General features: G+C 43.4%; 1 protein-coding gene across 2 annotated transcripts in view; it reads left to right on the forward strand.

Annotated features, from left to right (window-relative positions):
* DYM (dymeclin) overlaps nt 1-16,169 on the forward strand; it is a 227,244-nt gene that overhangs the window by 134,405 nt on the left and 76,670 nt on the right. The gene's annotated exons all lie outside the window — the stretch shown is intronic.

Consider the following 16,169-nt stretch of genomic DNA (forward strand, 5'->3'; position numbering starts at 1 on the left):
AGCCGGCTTACAATCACCTTCCCTTCCCCTCCCCACAACAGACACCCTGTGAAGCAGATGGGGCTGAGAGAGCTCTTAAGAGAGCTGGGATAGCCCAGGGTCACCCAGCTGGTTTCGTGTGTAGGAGTGAGGAACAAATCCAGTTCACCAGATTGGCGTCCGCTGCTCGCGTGGAGGAGTGGGGAGTCAAACCCAGTTCTCCAGATTAGAGTCCACTGCTCCAAACCACCACTCTTAACCACTACACTATGCTGGCTAAATAAAGATTGCCTTTTACATCACCACCACCACCACCACTTTACGGAACTGTTGTGACTAGATCTACCAGGCCAGGTATGAAGTGGTAGCAGAGATGTAAAACTCCAGAAATTGTAAAGCCATGGTTAAAAAAAGTTTGAGAGTGGGGTTGGCAAAAAACAACAACAATAATTATATGCAATATTAATTTTTCTTTCAAACTTATACCTATTTTGCTGCTGTAACAACAAAAATACATAATTTTTAACTTAGCCTATAAAACTGTATCAGTTGACATTTATGAAATGCCTTTGTTTTTGATAAGCAAAATTTCAGACATGTCTGTGCACACTTCTTTCATTTCAAAAGTAAAAAAACACACGTTTCATAGGAATTTTTTCAATGTTCCCCCAGATTTCCCAGTTTTTCCATTAGAAAATGGATATTGAGTAAACACGTCCTGGTTACATAAAACCTTGTCTTGAAAAAATCTTCGCTTAAAAAAACACCTTGAAGTCAGTTTTTAAGGGTTTTTTTCCCCCACTGCTCCCCCAGAATTCCCAATTATTTCATTGTCCCAATGGAAAAACTGAACGCCGTCCAATTCGAGTGAACAAAGGTTTGTCCGGAAAAGCATTTTACTCATTCCAAAAAGGAGAGAAGATTCATAAGGAGTTTTTTGGGGGGTTTTAAGCGCTTCCCAAAGTTTCCCAATTTTTTCCCCTCAGAAAAACTGGAAAAAGAAGTCATTGGAGGAAAAACCAGGAGAAACCCGGTTTCCTCAAATTTTTCTGTGTGTCTCTCTTCCCCCCCCCCCCTTCACTTCTCTAAGTAGTAACAGGGGCATTTGTTAGTCAGCTCCAAGCTGGTATTTGGCCCAAGGGCTGTCAGTTGCTGAAATCCGAGCAGTGCATTTTTAACAGATTACATTTAGAAGCTCTTGGCACGGACACCAAACATCAGAAACTGTCACAGTCCGTGTCATTATGCAGCCATTCCCGAGAAGCGGTGAGGAAAAATAAATATTTTCAGGTGTCTATTTTGGCTACGGCACTTCTGAGCCGCTTTCCCGGTTTCTGGGAATGCTCAAGGCGATGTACGGCAAAGTATATGGCAAAGAATACAGAAGAGAGTATGGGTTCCTCCGTATGAAATAGTACATTTAAATTCATGCTACGCTAGCTTCACACATTCTTTAATGTTTCACGACCGATGCCAAGAATTTTGGGAAGGCAGGGGGGGAAAAATTGCATGACAAAATTTTGACCAGAACATGGAGACCGTCCAAAATGGAAATAACAGCATCCCAGCTATGCAAGCATACAATGGCAGAGAGACCACACAGTAAACATAAATAAAACCAGCTTGATTGCCGGGGAAAAGAAAATTTGGCATGTGATTTAAAATAGCTTTCCTCTCTTAAAACAAAAGAAATTGTATCGGAGTCTGTAGTGATACTAAATTTTTGTTGTTGAGAAGCCCCCGATGGAAGGTGGAGACCTAGTTGTGGGAAAAGCCGTTATCCAAGCTGCTTGAATCAAACAAGGAAGAACCAGAAACTTTATTGTGATTCCATAGGGACAAGCTGTTATTAGGCTGAATTAAGATGTGTTATAAATCCAGGCTAAGAACTATTGCTCTGTCAGGAAGGGTGCGGCTCCTGGGTGGTACTGTCTTCTCTGGCTTCCAGTTCGGAGCGCTGATATTGATATCTAAAACCCTCATGGTCGAGGGGCCAGGTCAGGATCCTGCCTGATCGTTCAGTCCGTTTTCAGAGGCTCTGCTCTGTGTATCCTCAACCATCTGTGACAGGCTTCAGAAATGTAAGAGACAGGGCCTTTTCTTCAGTGGCACCCAGGCTTTGGAATCCCTTCCTTGGGAGAGCTGTCTTACAAATTTAAAACAGGAAGTAAAGATTGCCCTTTGCCATCAAGTCTTAGAGGGATCTAATTATTGTTTTTGCTCCATTTTGCTTTTGTTTGTTCAGGCATTGCTAGTGCTGTTTTTGTACTGCTGTGTTTTATGACGTTTTTATGGTTTATTTTTTTTATCTATGAGGGGCCTTATGGCTTGGTTGTTCTTGGTTGTTGTTGTTTTAAATATGTAAAGGCCAAACAATGTAATGCTCAGGACAGGCTGCTGAGGAGAGGTAATGCCCGGAGGGTAGATTCTGAGAAATCTGAAGGGAGGCCCTGGCTCTGCTGTCATTCTTAAGAGCCTTAATTTTGGCTCCTACTGGCCAAAATCAAGGCACAAGCGTGGTAGCACAGCCTAGATTCATGTGCAGTTCAACGAAGTATACAACACTATTAATTTGAGGTTGGATCCAAAGCATCTGGTGATTCTGACCTGTAATGCCAGCCTTGGCATTTGTAGATGAGAATCATAAGAACATACGAAAAGCCATACTGGAACAGACCAAGGCCCATCCAGTCCAGCAGTTTGTTCAGACAGTGGCCAACCAGGTGCCTCTAGGAAGCCCACAAACAAGACGACTGCAGCAGCATTATCCTGCCTGTGTTCCACAGCACCTAATACAATAGGCATGCTCCTCTGATCCTGGAGAGAACATAAGAACATAAGGAAAGCCATGCTGGATCAGACCCAGGCCCATGAAGTCCAGCAGTCTGTTTGCACAGTGGCCAACCAGGTGCCTCCAGGAAGCTCACAAAGCAAGACGACTGCAGCAGCATATATCCTGCCTGTGTTCCAAAGTACCTAATATAATACGCATGCTCCTCTGATCTTGGAGAGAACATAAGAACATAAGGAAAGCCCTGCTGGATCAGACCCAGACCCATAAAGTCCTGGAGAGAATAGGTAAGCATCATGACTAGTTTCCATTTTTACTAGTAGCTTCTGCTGCTGAGCACACAGCTGGGCTCCTTCAAGCTGGCTGACTCCCGAGTCAGAGCTTCTAGAAGAAAAATAGAAGTTCAGGTAGGAAGTGCCTGTCCCTCTGTTGTTTCACGTTATGCTTTGCTCTTTGTATTTCACTTTAAGGTAATATTATAAGGAAATGGTTGTATGGGTGTTAGAGAGGAAACTGTAGACCACAGTTCAACACATAGTTACGTGCAATTAAAGTCAGCCCTGGATCATGGCGATGTGTTAACGTTTGCTGTCAAGTGTTGTATTTCTCCCTGCGAAGCATGTGCATGGTACACGATTGTGAGTTACTCTGTTCTCTTTATGTAGCTGGTGATCCTCACTCTGTATTCGAGTATTTGCTTGAGGCTAAACTACGTTTGCTTTTAGAATGCCTTCTAGGTATAATAGGTAGGGGAACAAGGCCCGTCACATTGCTGGGGCTTCTTAATACGCAACAGATGCATTCTCTCGTGATTTTCTTTTTGGCTAATCCAAACAAGATCATGCCAGAGGCAAGGTACAAGGTTACATTTTCAAAAACAATTTTTACTGTTCTTGCTGCATTGGGGCTGAATGCCAAACATAAGAGTGTTTTTCTCTGAAAGCATCTTGTTGTTTAAAATGCACCAGGCATTCTCTTCTGGAAAACTCTTTCCTTCCAATCTGGGTCCTCCACATAGGCCTAGATGTTGCAACTCTAGGTACACCTTTCCCCTGCTCGATAGTTATGTACCTTATCTCATCTTGGTGGCAGGTAACTAAAAGGGAAAAAATCAGAAGAAAACACTTTAATTCAGTGAAATTTCCCCTACCCAGCATGGTGTAGTGGTTAAAAGCGGTGGTTTGGAGCGGTGGATTTTAATCTGGAGAACCAGGTTTGATTCCCCGCTCCTCCACATGAGCAGTGGACTCTAATCTGGTGAACCAGGTTGGTTTTCCCCTTGTACACATGAAGCCAGCTGGATGACCTTGGGCTGGTCACAGCTCTCTTAAAGCTCTCTCAGCCCAACCTACCTCACAGGGTGTCTGTTGTGCGGAGGGGAAGGGAAGGTGATTGTTAGCTGGTTTGATTCTCCCTTAAGCGGTAGAGAAAGTCGGCATATAAAAACCAACTCTTCTTCTTCATCCTCCTCCTCCTCCCAGAAGTGCTACCACTCTAAATGTGCTGATTAGGAGGACATGATTCATGGGCGGGCAGGAAGGAACGACGCTATGGAACTTTTCTACATGGATTTTGTAAAGGGAATCCATCCTGGCAGGTTTATTTACCCCTGTGAACCTCTAACTTGCAGGACTTCAAATTGTGGGTGCTGAACCATAACCGACCAATTTATAGCTCAGCAAGTAACTAAACGTCACGTCACACCTGCTCCCCCTCCCCTTATCATGGTGTTCTGTTTGTCGTATGTGTAGGTAGCTTGAGGAATGGGCTCAAAATATTCTGCTCTGTTTAACCCACACCCACAGTTGATAAGCAACTTTTATCTTCGGCTAGATTTCAGCGCGGCCACGGTTCCTCTCGTGGCCACCGCTGATACTTCCCAGCAATCTGTTGTGTGAAGCCTGCTCGTTTCAATCAGCTGTGGCAAACTTAGCGTTGTTTACTCGTGCGCCTTTTTCTGCAACATGGCGCACTGTGCTTTGTCTGTTCTTCTTCGCCGCTTCAATTCTGCCACATCGTGACATTTGTTCTTAACAAGAAAAACGCCCGTTGTTATGATTTGCAAGGGAATGAGCAGAAAGGAAACTTGTGTGATAGCCTCTCCCTTGTTGGATCTGTCAGTTTCCCTTCAGTGCATTCTTCTGCCACTGTGGTGTAGTGGTTAAGACCGGTGGTTTAGAGCGGTGGATTCTTTTTATTTATTTATTTTTATTTTTATATATATATATATATATATATATATATATATATATATATATATATATATATATATATATATATATAATTTTTATTAGATTTTTTTTCTTTAAGAAAACATAAAAACAAACAAATACAACAAGAAAAAAAATAAAAAAAAATTAAAATTACAAAAAAGAATACAAGAAATTGTAAAGGGGTATTCATGTACCATAATTAATACATTCATAATTACTAATTTATAATGTTAAACAAAGATACCCTTTCCCCTCCACCCACCTAAAGAGTGACCCTTCACCCGACTTCCGCAGAAGTGTCTTAATAGTTTTATTTTATCCATTAATATTATAAATCACAATTGTTAAAAAATTGATTTCTATATCTCATTAATTAATAAAGTAAAGTCCATTTTTGCCAACTTATCCCAATATGAGGTGGCCTTAACCCATGTTTTTTTAAATTCTCCCATATCCTTTCCATGCAGAAATTCCGTTAACCTGGCCATCCTCATATACATCCATAATTTCTCTCTCCAGTCAAGGATTGAAGGTTTATTTACTTGTTTCCATACTTTGGCTATCACAATTCTTGCAGCAGCAAAACTGTATTGACAGATAATCCTATCCTGGTCAGATATATTTTTTGGTGGGATTCCCAATAAGCAAAATGATGGTTTCCTTTTTACTATACTATTAATCAAATTATTTGTTTCTCTTAATATTTTTTTCCAATTTTTTTTAATTTTTTTGCATAACCACCATACATGCATATATGTTCCTCTTTCCTTTCTACATTTCCAACAGATTCCCTTGTCTCCACTATTCATCTTGGATATCATAATTGGGGTTATATACCATCTATAAAACATTTTATATAAATTTTCTCTGATTTCATTGGTTATTGTAAATTTAAATTCTCTCTTCCATAAATTTTCCCATATATCCAAATCGATATTAAATCCTAAGTCCTTCATCCATTTAATCATAACTGGTTTGATTCTTTCTTGTTCTAGATTGGTTGTAATTAGTAATTTATACATTCTACCTATCAGTCCTTTATTTCCTTTATTTAATACTTTCTCTAACTCAGATTTATTTTTGTTAAATCCAAGCTGATTATCTTTATTAAATATATCTCTTAACCTATAAACCAAATCCTTTATATCTAATTCTTCCCTACTTTTTAAAACCCATTTCTCTTCTTTCCAGTCAATAATATTTCTATACATATCTATATAAATATTATTGACTGGAAAGAAGAGAAATGGGTTTTAAAAAGTAGGGAAGAATTAGATATAAAGGATTGGTTTGTGTATTATAGGTTAAGATATATATTTAATAAAGATAATCAGCTTGGATTTAACAAAAATAAATCTGAGTTAGAGGAGCGGTGGATTCTGATCTGGTAAACCAGATTCGATTCCCCACTCCTCCACATGAGTGGCGGATGCTGATCTGGTGAACTGGATTTGTTTCCCCACTCCTTCACAAGAAGCCAGCTGGGTGTCCTTGGGCTAGTCATAGCTCTCTCAGCCCCACCTACCTCACAGGGTGTCTATTGTGGGGAAGGGAAGGGGATTGTAAGCAGGTTTGGGTTTTCCTTAAGTAGTGGAGAAAGTCGGCATATAAAAACCAACTCTTCTTCTTCTCCCCAAGTTTCCATAGGAGTGAACAGCAACAGTCTGGGGGGACCACTTAATTTTACTTATTTATTCATGTTATTTGTAGTTCACCATTCTCACCAAGACTCGAAGTGGGTACCTTTGGGGTTGGGGCTAAACGAGTGACATCCTCCTCATTGAATCTGCTGTTCAATCCACAGAGTTTGCTTTTGGGTACCACTAGGATAAGGTTACTTATCTTATCCTAGTGGTACGCTAGCAGGTGCAGAGGAAAGCAACAAGGATGATCATGGGCCTGGAGACCAAGCCCTATGAGGAAAGTTTGAAGGAGTTGGGAATGTTCAGTCTGGAGAAGAGGAGGTTGAGGGGGGACGTGATTGTTCTCTCTAAGTATTTGAAGGGCTGTCATGTAGAGGAGGGCAGGGTGTTGCTCCTTCTCTGGAGGTTTTTAAGAAGAGGCTGGATGGCCGTCTGTCAGCAATGCTGATTCTATGATCTTAGGCAGATCATGAGAGGGAGGGCATCTTGGCCATCTTCCGGACATGGAGTGGGGGTCACTGGGGGTGTAGGGGGGAGGGGGTTGTGGGTTTCCTGCATTGTGCATGGGGTTGGACTAGATGACCCTGGTGGTTCCTTCCAACTCTATGATTCTGTGTTGGCAGCAGAGGATAGGACTCACAATAATGGGTTTAAATTTTGGATGGAAAGGTACTGGCTGGATATTGGGTTTTTTTTTTTCTACAGTAAGAGTTGTTCGACAGTGGAATCGGCTACCTAGGGATATGGTGAGCTCCCCCTCACTGTCAGTCTTTAAGCAGAGGCTGGACAAGCACTTGTCAGGGATGCTCTAGGCTGATCCTGCTTTGAGCAGGGGGTTGGACTAGATGGCCTGTATGGCCCCTTCCAACTCTATGATTCTATCTCCAGGTGGGGCCTGTTGACCTCCCAGAATGACAGCTGATTTCCAGACTACAGTGCTCAATTCTCATGGAGAAAATGGCAGCTTGGGAGAGTGGACTCTACGGCATTATACCCCACTGAGGTCCCTCCCCTCCCCAGCTCCACCCCCCAAATCTCCAAGAATTTTCCATCCTGGAGTTGGCAATCCCATTGTGGTGGAATGTTAGGAAATGGTCTTTTTAATGAGAGAGAAGATTCTAAAGCAGTAATAGTTGAAGGGCCCACAGAATTTATGTATAAGGGATTTCAAGCGAGCCTGAAAATATCTCTGTGTCATTACCATATTTTTAAACTGGTGGCTCTTCTGTCGCAACCAGACAAGAATTATGGCTCTTTTAACAATGCAGTCCTGAAACCTGTAATGAATTCAAGTTTACATTTTAAGAGAGTAGCAAATATTTATGCCGATTCAGAAACTAGGTTATACTTGTGGGTTGGCAGTCTCCATTAACATATTCATTTCATATATAAAAGATTATTAAATCCAGAAGTTCTGCAGAGAAGGATTTTTGCACTCCCCCTTCCCCATCTCCCATAACTAAATTATTAACTTCTTCATGGCACAAAAACTAGCAAGCCCATTACGTGATCATGGCTCGCTGCAGGAGATGGAAGCGTGCTCATGTAGGAATTACTAGGAACGATATTCACAAAGATCCTTAAACTAAACATCTTAATATAAAAATGAAATTCTGATCTCCGTATTGAGACGAGAAATCCCTGCATCGTATAGCGCTAAGCGTTTGAAATGCAAACACGACAGCAATGATTTGCAAAGGTTCACTTCGGCTCTCAAAATACGAGCTAGACTCCTTTAACCCAATAGTCTCAACAAAGAATAATGTAGTTTTTTAAAAGCTCTAATAAACAAAATACAGTCTTACTTTCCACTTGAAATGCATCCCTGTTGGCCAAGTTCCACAGGGAAAAGCTTGCAATTTTAGGGGGGCATCCTTGAATTTACTGATTCCCCCCCCCCACTCCTAATTATGCCAAGCTGGCCCAGCCCCTATTACCTTTACTGGCTTCTGGCTAGGATTGCCAACCTCCAGGTGGTACTTGGAGATCTCCTGCTATTACAACTGATCTCCAGATGACCAAGATCAGTTCCCCTGGAGAAAATTGCTGCTTTGGGGGAGAACTTCATAGCATTATACCCAATTTGAGGTCCCTCCCCCCCCCAAACCCTCCCCTCTCCAGGATCCACTAGGGTTGCCAGGTCCCTCTTCACTACCAGTGGGAGTTTTGAGGGGTGGAGCCTGAGGGGGGCGTGGTTTGGGGAGGGGAGGGACTTCAATGCCATAGAGTCCAATTGCCAAAGCGGCCATTTTCTCCAGGTGAACTGATCTCTATCAGCTGGAGATTAGTTGTAATAGCGGGAGATCTCCAGCTAGTACCTGGAGGTTTGCAACCCTAGGCTCCATCCATCAAGTCTCTATCCCCAGCCGATAGATGGGGTAATCCTATACGGGATTATTGGTTTGGACTGGAGACGTTCCCAGCCGTATTATTCTAACGGGCTTTCTATCCAACTGTAATGAACACGAGCGCCAGGGGAATGGGATTCAGAACTTGATCACGTGCTAATCTGACATTTTTAGGGCCCAGTGAAAACAGGAAATTATTGCCTATTTAGTTATTTACACATACACGAACCTTTATTGGCATAATCTGTTTAGTTATTTAAAACATTTCTTAGCCTCCTTTCTTCCTTTTGGAGTTTAAGTCTGCCTACAAGATTTCAAATACCTTTATTGGCATAGTACAATTTACAGTATATAAAAGGATAAAAGTTAAAGTCGGCCTACAATATAAATGAAAGACATAAAACAAAGTACATTAAAGCCAAAATGTTTAAATTCACAATTTTAAAAATCACAATTTAGGACTGTTTTAATCAAATGCAGTCCTAAATAAAACTGCTTTCAGTTGCCTCTTCAAGATCGAACAGTGAGGGGACCAAGCACACCTCCCTGGGGAGATTGTGCCATAATTGTGGGGCCGCCACTGAAAAGGCTGTCTCTCGAGTACCCATCAAACAAGCTTCTTTGATGGAGGGCCTCTCCCTGTGATCCTGTTTCCCGGGCAGGAACATATGAGCGAAGACAGTCCCTTGGACATCCCTATCCCAAGCCATGTTGGGCTTTAAAAGTCAAAATCAACACCTTGAGTTGGGCTCGGGAGCAGATTATAGCCAGAGTAATTACTATAGTATTGGGGCCACATGCTCACATTTAGGTGGTGTTCTAAGTGCATATAGTGAACATTTGTGGCAGGGGTCAGTGGGATTGGGCTGGCAGGGTTTGCCCTGATCTGGGACTGGGCTGGCGGGGTTTGCCCTCCCGCCGGTGGCAAAGAGGGACCTGGCAACCCTAAAGTAGAGAACTGAGTAGACACCTAAAACAGCAGCACAACAGCTGATCCTGCATCCGGTCGCCAAGAAATGATTGCACCCCCAAAGATACCTATTATATATTTCAGTCATTTATACCTCGCCTTTCTCCCCAACGGGGGACCCAAAGAGGCTTACATCTTTCTCCTCTCTTTCATTTACTCCTCACAACAACCCTGTGAGGGGGGTTAGGCTGAGGGATTATGACTGGCCCAAGGCCACCCAGCGAGCTTCCGTGGCAAAGTGGGGATTTGAACCTGGGTCCTTCCGGATTCTATTCCGGCGCTCCAAGCCCTACACCACACTGGCTTTCTGTACTTTGCTGGGGGGCTTGGGGATACTGAACATTACAGTCCCTGATAAGAATTATTGCTGAAGGGGTACGCAGGTTGAACGTTGGTCCCAGACTACGACCCCCTGCCCAGGGAGATTCATCCGTCTCCCTCTATTGATGTCTTTTGCCAGCAGGTGAAGACTTTTTAGTTTCGGTTATCGGCCCTCCTTCTAGTATTATTTGTGTATGTGTTTTTAAGTGAATTTTATATTTGTAACTGTATTTTAGTTGAGAGCCAGCGTGGTGTAGTGATTAAGAGCGGTGGTTTGGAGCAGTGGACTCTGATCTGGAGAATCAGGTTTGATTCCCCACTCCTCCACATGAGCGGCAGACGCTACTCTCGTGAACTGGATTTGTTTCCCAACTCCTCCACATGAAGCCAGCTGGGTGACTTTGGGCCAGTCACAGTTCTCTCCGAACTCTCTCAGCCTCACCTACTTCACAGGGTGTCTGCAGTGGGGAGGGGAAAGGAAGGTGATTGTAAGTCACCATATAAAAACCAACTCCTCCTCCTCCTCCTTCTTCCACTTTTTGGACCCTGATTGGGTGGAAAGGTGCTTTAAAATGTTTTAATTCATTAATTCTGGATCTCTGTTGACTTGACAGTACACGTTGTTTCTTTACTTAAGTTGCAAAAGAACAACTGGAGGGTTTTTTATTTGTTTAAGAATGTGCCTTAGTGTTTTAGCATTTCAAAGGACGTATCGCGTTTCCTCTGTGGAAATAAGATTAATTCCCACATAAATTGAAGACAATGTAAATCTGATTAGTGTGTCACTTGGGCCCCCGGACTTTTCCTTTAAAACATCATGGTGGGATTTAAAGATGGAAAATTTTGTACAACCATGCCAGTATGAATTTTAATGCCGACCTCCACGTTGGTTATCCCAGCAGGCTGATGTTATGTGTTATGTTTATGCATGTGTTCCTGCGTGTGTATGTGTGTGTGTTGAAATCCTTTTTGTTGTCTTCTGCTAGTGTGTTCTTGTTCCCACCTGCACTAACAATTAATCTGAATGGGCCATGGCCTGCTGCAGGACATTTTTTTTGTTCTGCTATGTGTTTGCCTACCACTCTAATGTTAACCATGGTTAGCTTTACCTGGGTTTTGCAGATTTGTTGCAAACACTGGATACAAACTCTGATTTGAAGCTAACCGTGGTTTGCGTTAACGTAAGTGCAAGCATAACGTAGCAGCCTGGCTAATGTTGAAAAGGAAAGGAAGTAGGGTTGCCAACCTCCAGGTGGTGGCTGGAGATCTCCTGCTATTACAATTGATCTCCAGGCGACAGAGATCAGTTCACCTGGAGAAAATGGCTGCTTTGGTAATTGGACTCTTTGGCATTGAAGTCCCTCCCCTCTCCAAACCCTCCCCTTCTCAGGCTCCACCCCCAAAATCTATACGTATTTCCCAACTACGAGGAGCTAGCAATGCTAGAAGGAAGAGTGAAGGGACCCTCGTTTTCTTAATATGGTTAGGAGACCAAGAACATTACTTTTCTATTGATGTATGAGAAAAAGCCAATTGAAGTGGCCGGATAGCAAATTAGAATGGCCCAGCTCATGGCTATTAAAAACAAAACCTTTATTTGGCACTCAAACCTGACAGATCTGACTCCTGCAAAGTGGGGATCTTGGGCAGTCGCAAGGCAAGAGCCAGGTCTGTGCCGTGAAAGCTTTGAAAAGGGTTTGTTTTTATCACATGACATGTTCTGACCCGTTGCAGTGTGAGAGGTTTCTTTGTGGTCTGGATAACCCTGACTAGCCCTTTCTTATTGAACCAGCGTGGTTAAGAGCAGCGAACTCTAATCTGGAGAACCAGGTTCAATTCCCCACTCCTCCACATGAAACCTACTGGGTGACCCTGGGCCAGTCGCAGTTCCCTCAGCACACTCTCAGCCCACTCGGAGGCAGGCAATGGCAAACCACCTCCCAATGTCTCTTGCCTTGAAAACCCTACGGGGTCGCCATAAATCAGCTGTGACTTGACGGCACTTTCCGCCACCTCTCTCGTCAGAGACTGGAAGCTAAACAGGGTCAGCCCTGGTTCATACTTGGATGGGAGACCACCAGGGAAGTCCACAGTATCCGTAACCCTCTCCTCCAACACCACATTTCAAAGGAATCTACTGTCTTCCTATCAGCTTTCTTCATTGTCCAGCTTTCACACCCATACATAGTAATAGGGCATGAATTAACTTGATCTTGGTTGCCAGCGACACATCCTTACACTTAAGAATTTCATTTCCAGTCTTCGCTGTTTTCTGCCAGTAATGTAGTATCATCGGCATATCTCAACTTGTTAATGTTCCCCCCACCATTTTCACTCCATCTTCATCTAAATCTAATCCAGTTTTCCTAATGATATCTTCTGCATACAGATTGAAGAGACAGAGAGATAAAATACATCCTTGTCTAACACCTTTGCCAGTTGGAAACCATTCTGTTTCTCCATATTCTTTCCTAACCGTGGCCTCTTGTCCAGAGTACAGGGCCATGTCCGCACTGCGCGTTTGCAGCTCCAATTTCCTCGGGCTTTCCTTGCATGTTCCCACTTCATCTCACCCGAAGGATTCCGAGGACGTCTCCAGAGCACAATTTCTCCGCTTATACGGATAATTAATAAAATAAAACGTCTTCCACACCCGGTGCCTTACAGTGGGAACATGCAATGTGTGTTCAATCCACTTCCTGCTGCCAGCCCACTTCCTGCTGCCAGCCAACCCCCGCACTCCCACCGCCTCCCTTACTAACGCTGGACCAATCGCCGTCCTTGCTTGGAGCGCCGACTGGGCATGCGTGGGAGCGTGCCGGTCTTCAGGCTTATCAAATGCAGCAGAGAAAGGCGGCGCGGTGGGAACAGAAATTTACAGCCGTTTTGGATACTTGTGTACTGGACGCGTGTAAATTGCGAGGTAAGTTGCTAGTGCGTTCACGGGCCAGGTTGCGCATCAAAATGATAAGATGCAGTGGCACACCCATTTCCTTTAAAACCAGCAATAGCTTTTCGTATTCCACACAGTCAAAAGCTTTGCTGTAATGTATGAAACACAAGCTGATATACACAAGCCATATACCTTGTGATATATAGACCACAAGAAACCATAGCTGCAGAACCATATACAAGAACTCTAGAACCATCTCAGGGATCCCATTGAAGTATGAAGAATTATTCAGGAGCGCTGGGAAGAACTTTTGGAGTACAGAGCCAATATATAAGCAAAAGGGTGTTTGGAATCACAAGCAAGGATGCTAGTGTTGAAACCGTTAGGGATTAAATAGGGACGACTGTTTGGCTAGAGTGAGGAAGACTTTGCCATCCTCCAAGAAAGATCAGCCTGTATAAATCATGTGAAAACTAGGGGGGGTGGGGAAACATGAACATATTTATCTTGAAATGCTGGTTTTGGAATCAGTTTCTAACCTTTTCCTATCTTTCGTCACATCCATCTCACCAAGCCTTATCCCCTCCTCCTGTCTGATTACTCTCTAGGAAGCTTATCTTCTTATCTACTGTTCTGGGGGTTTTGCTTTGAAAGCAGCAGCCCTTCTTATTGCTTAAAGTGCAGTGCGATAGTAGGGAGAAGGACCCTCTCCCCAAATTCTCTCATAAGGAGAAGTCCTCCATCTATCCATTAGGATTGCCAGGTCCCTCTTCGCTACTGGTGGGAGGTTTTAGGGGCAGAGCCTGAGGAGGGCGGGGCTTCGGGAGGGACTTCAATGCCAATTGCCAAAGCAGCCATTTTCTCTAGGAGAACTGATCTCTGTCGGCTGGAGATCAGTTGTAATAGCAGGAGATTTTCTGCTGTTACCTGGAGGTTGGCATCCGTACCATCCATCCATCTAAATGCTGTCCAGCTGTTGAAGTACATACTTTTCAGGAGGATTTTTTGCATTCAGCTTAAACTGGAATTATATATTTTATTTATTTATTCATTCATTCATTCATTCATTCATTCAATTGCTATCCTGCCCTTTCCCAACAGAGTCAGGCTTAGGGCAGCTAACATTCATATCATTTTATATAATCATAAAACATATATGTTACAATAGTATTAACAATTAAAACCTAAATTAGCCAGAAGTGTCTAAAAACTACTTAAGAAAGATAGCGGCCTATTAACAAATATAGAGTTTGGAAGACATGCCCACTGAAGATAATTCACAGTGGGTAGCCGTGTTAGTCTGTTTGCAGTAGTCAAAAAGGGCAAGAGTCCAGTAGCACCTTAAAGACTAACAAAAATATTTTCTGGTAGGGTATGAGCTTTCGTGAGCCACAGCTCACTTCTTCAGATACTCATACCCTTCAGATACTCATACTCAAAGCTCATACCCTACCAGAAAATATTTTTGTTAGTCTTTAAGGTGCTACTGGACTCTTGCCCTTTATGCCCACTGAAGGTATTCAGGTTTGTTTGTTTATTTATTTATGCTGAGGCAGGTCTTGATTCAGTCTATCAGAATCCTCCATGTATATGGATTGCACAGTTATGGTGGATTTGATTGTGCTTATTATGTTCAGGGATGGTCTAGTGATTCTGGGGCCATGGACCTCCCACTGGCAACCTGCTCTTCCTGATGCCGCCTGGAGTGGGCGGGGGGGGGGGAGAAAACTGGATAAATTGGTATTGGCCTGACAGTGGAAGTGACATCAGTCCTGTCTAGGAATTACCAGCAACTCTGTGGTTTTACCATAGAGTTTCTGGCAATTTCTAGAGAGACCTGGCGTCACTTCTGGGTTTTCCACAGAAGTGACGTTATGCCATCATCAATACCACATCCCCATGTCCCTGCCTCCCCCCCCCCCACACTCTGGCCAGTTGCCACCCTGGGCAAAATTCAAGGATACCAACTTCATTCCCATCCAGTCTACTCTGAACAAGAATAAAGCATTTATTTATTGACTGAAATATCCATACCCCACAGTTCTGGGCACACAGGCTGCTAGGCTGGCTTCCAATCTCAACAAGAAACAATTGCCAATAAGGCAGAGGAGTTCTAGCGTGAAGGTGCCACAACAGAAAAGGCCCTGCCTCTAGTGGCCCCTTACCTCTGTAGGTCGGTGTACACACAGCAGGGTTCCTGAGGAGTTCTCAACTGATGGGCAAGCTTCTAAGTAGAGGAATGAGCATTAATCCTGGTTCCAGATGCTAGGTTCAGAGCCCTTCCCCCCCCCCACTTCTTTATCAATTATGGTTAACATTGATTGGCAGTAAGCCAGCATGCGGCCAAAGGGGTGATGCAAATTCGTACAGGAGGGGGAGAGAATCCCATAGACTGATCCCTTAACTCTCATTAAGAGCTAACTTTATGTTCCATCTGCACCAGCTCTTAGTTGTTAGTCGTTAACTCCTTGTGGTCGTGAACACAAAATGTCAGCTTTGCTAACGGTTTAAAAAAATGCTCCGTTATCAAAATAGACCTCATTTCCAAAACATGCCTTTTAGATGAACATTATTTCCTGTGTAAGGTTTCAAGTTGAAGAGCTCTACTGACTAATCTACTGACAGCTCTACTGATAAAAAACTGAGAGCGGTTCCTCAGTGGAACAGGCTTCCTCGGGAGGTGGTGAGCTCTCCTTCCCTGGAGGTTTTTAAGCAGAGGCTAGATGGCCATCTGTCAGCAATGCTGATTCTATGACCTTAGGCAGATGATGAGAGGGAGGGCATCTTGGCCATCTTCTGGGCATGGAGTAGGGGTCACTGGGTGTGTGTGTGGGGGAGGTAGTTGTGAAATTCCTTCATTGTGCAGGGGGTTGGACTAGATGACCCTGGTGGTCCCTTCCAACTCTATGATTCTATGATTCTAATCTAGCTTCAGAGAAGCAGAGAAGCCTCTTTTTGAATTATTTCTTCTTTGTTTTTTGTTTTTTTGGGGGGGTTTTGGTTGTTGTTGT

This window comes from Euleptes europaea, chromosome 4 (assembly GCF_029931775.1).
Source record: "Euleptes europaea isolate rEulEur1 chromosome 4, rEulEur1.hap1, whole genome shotgun sequence".
Classification (NCBI taxonomy): domain Eukaryota; kingdom Metazoa; phylum Chordata; class Lepidosauria; order Squamata; family Sphaerodactylidae; genus Euleptes; species Euleptes europaea.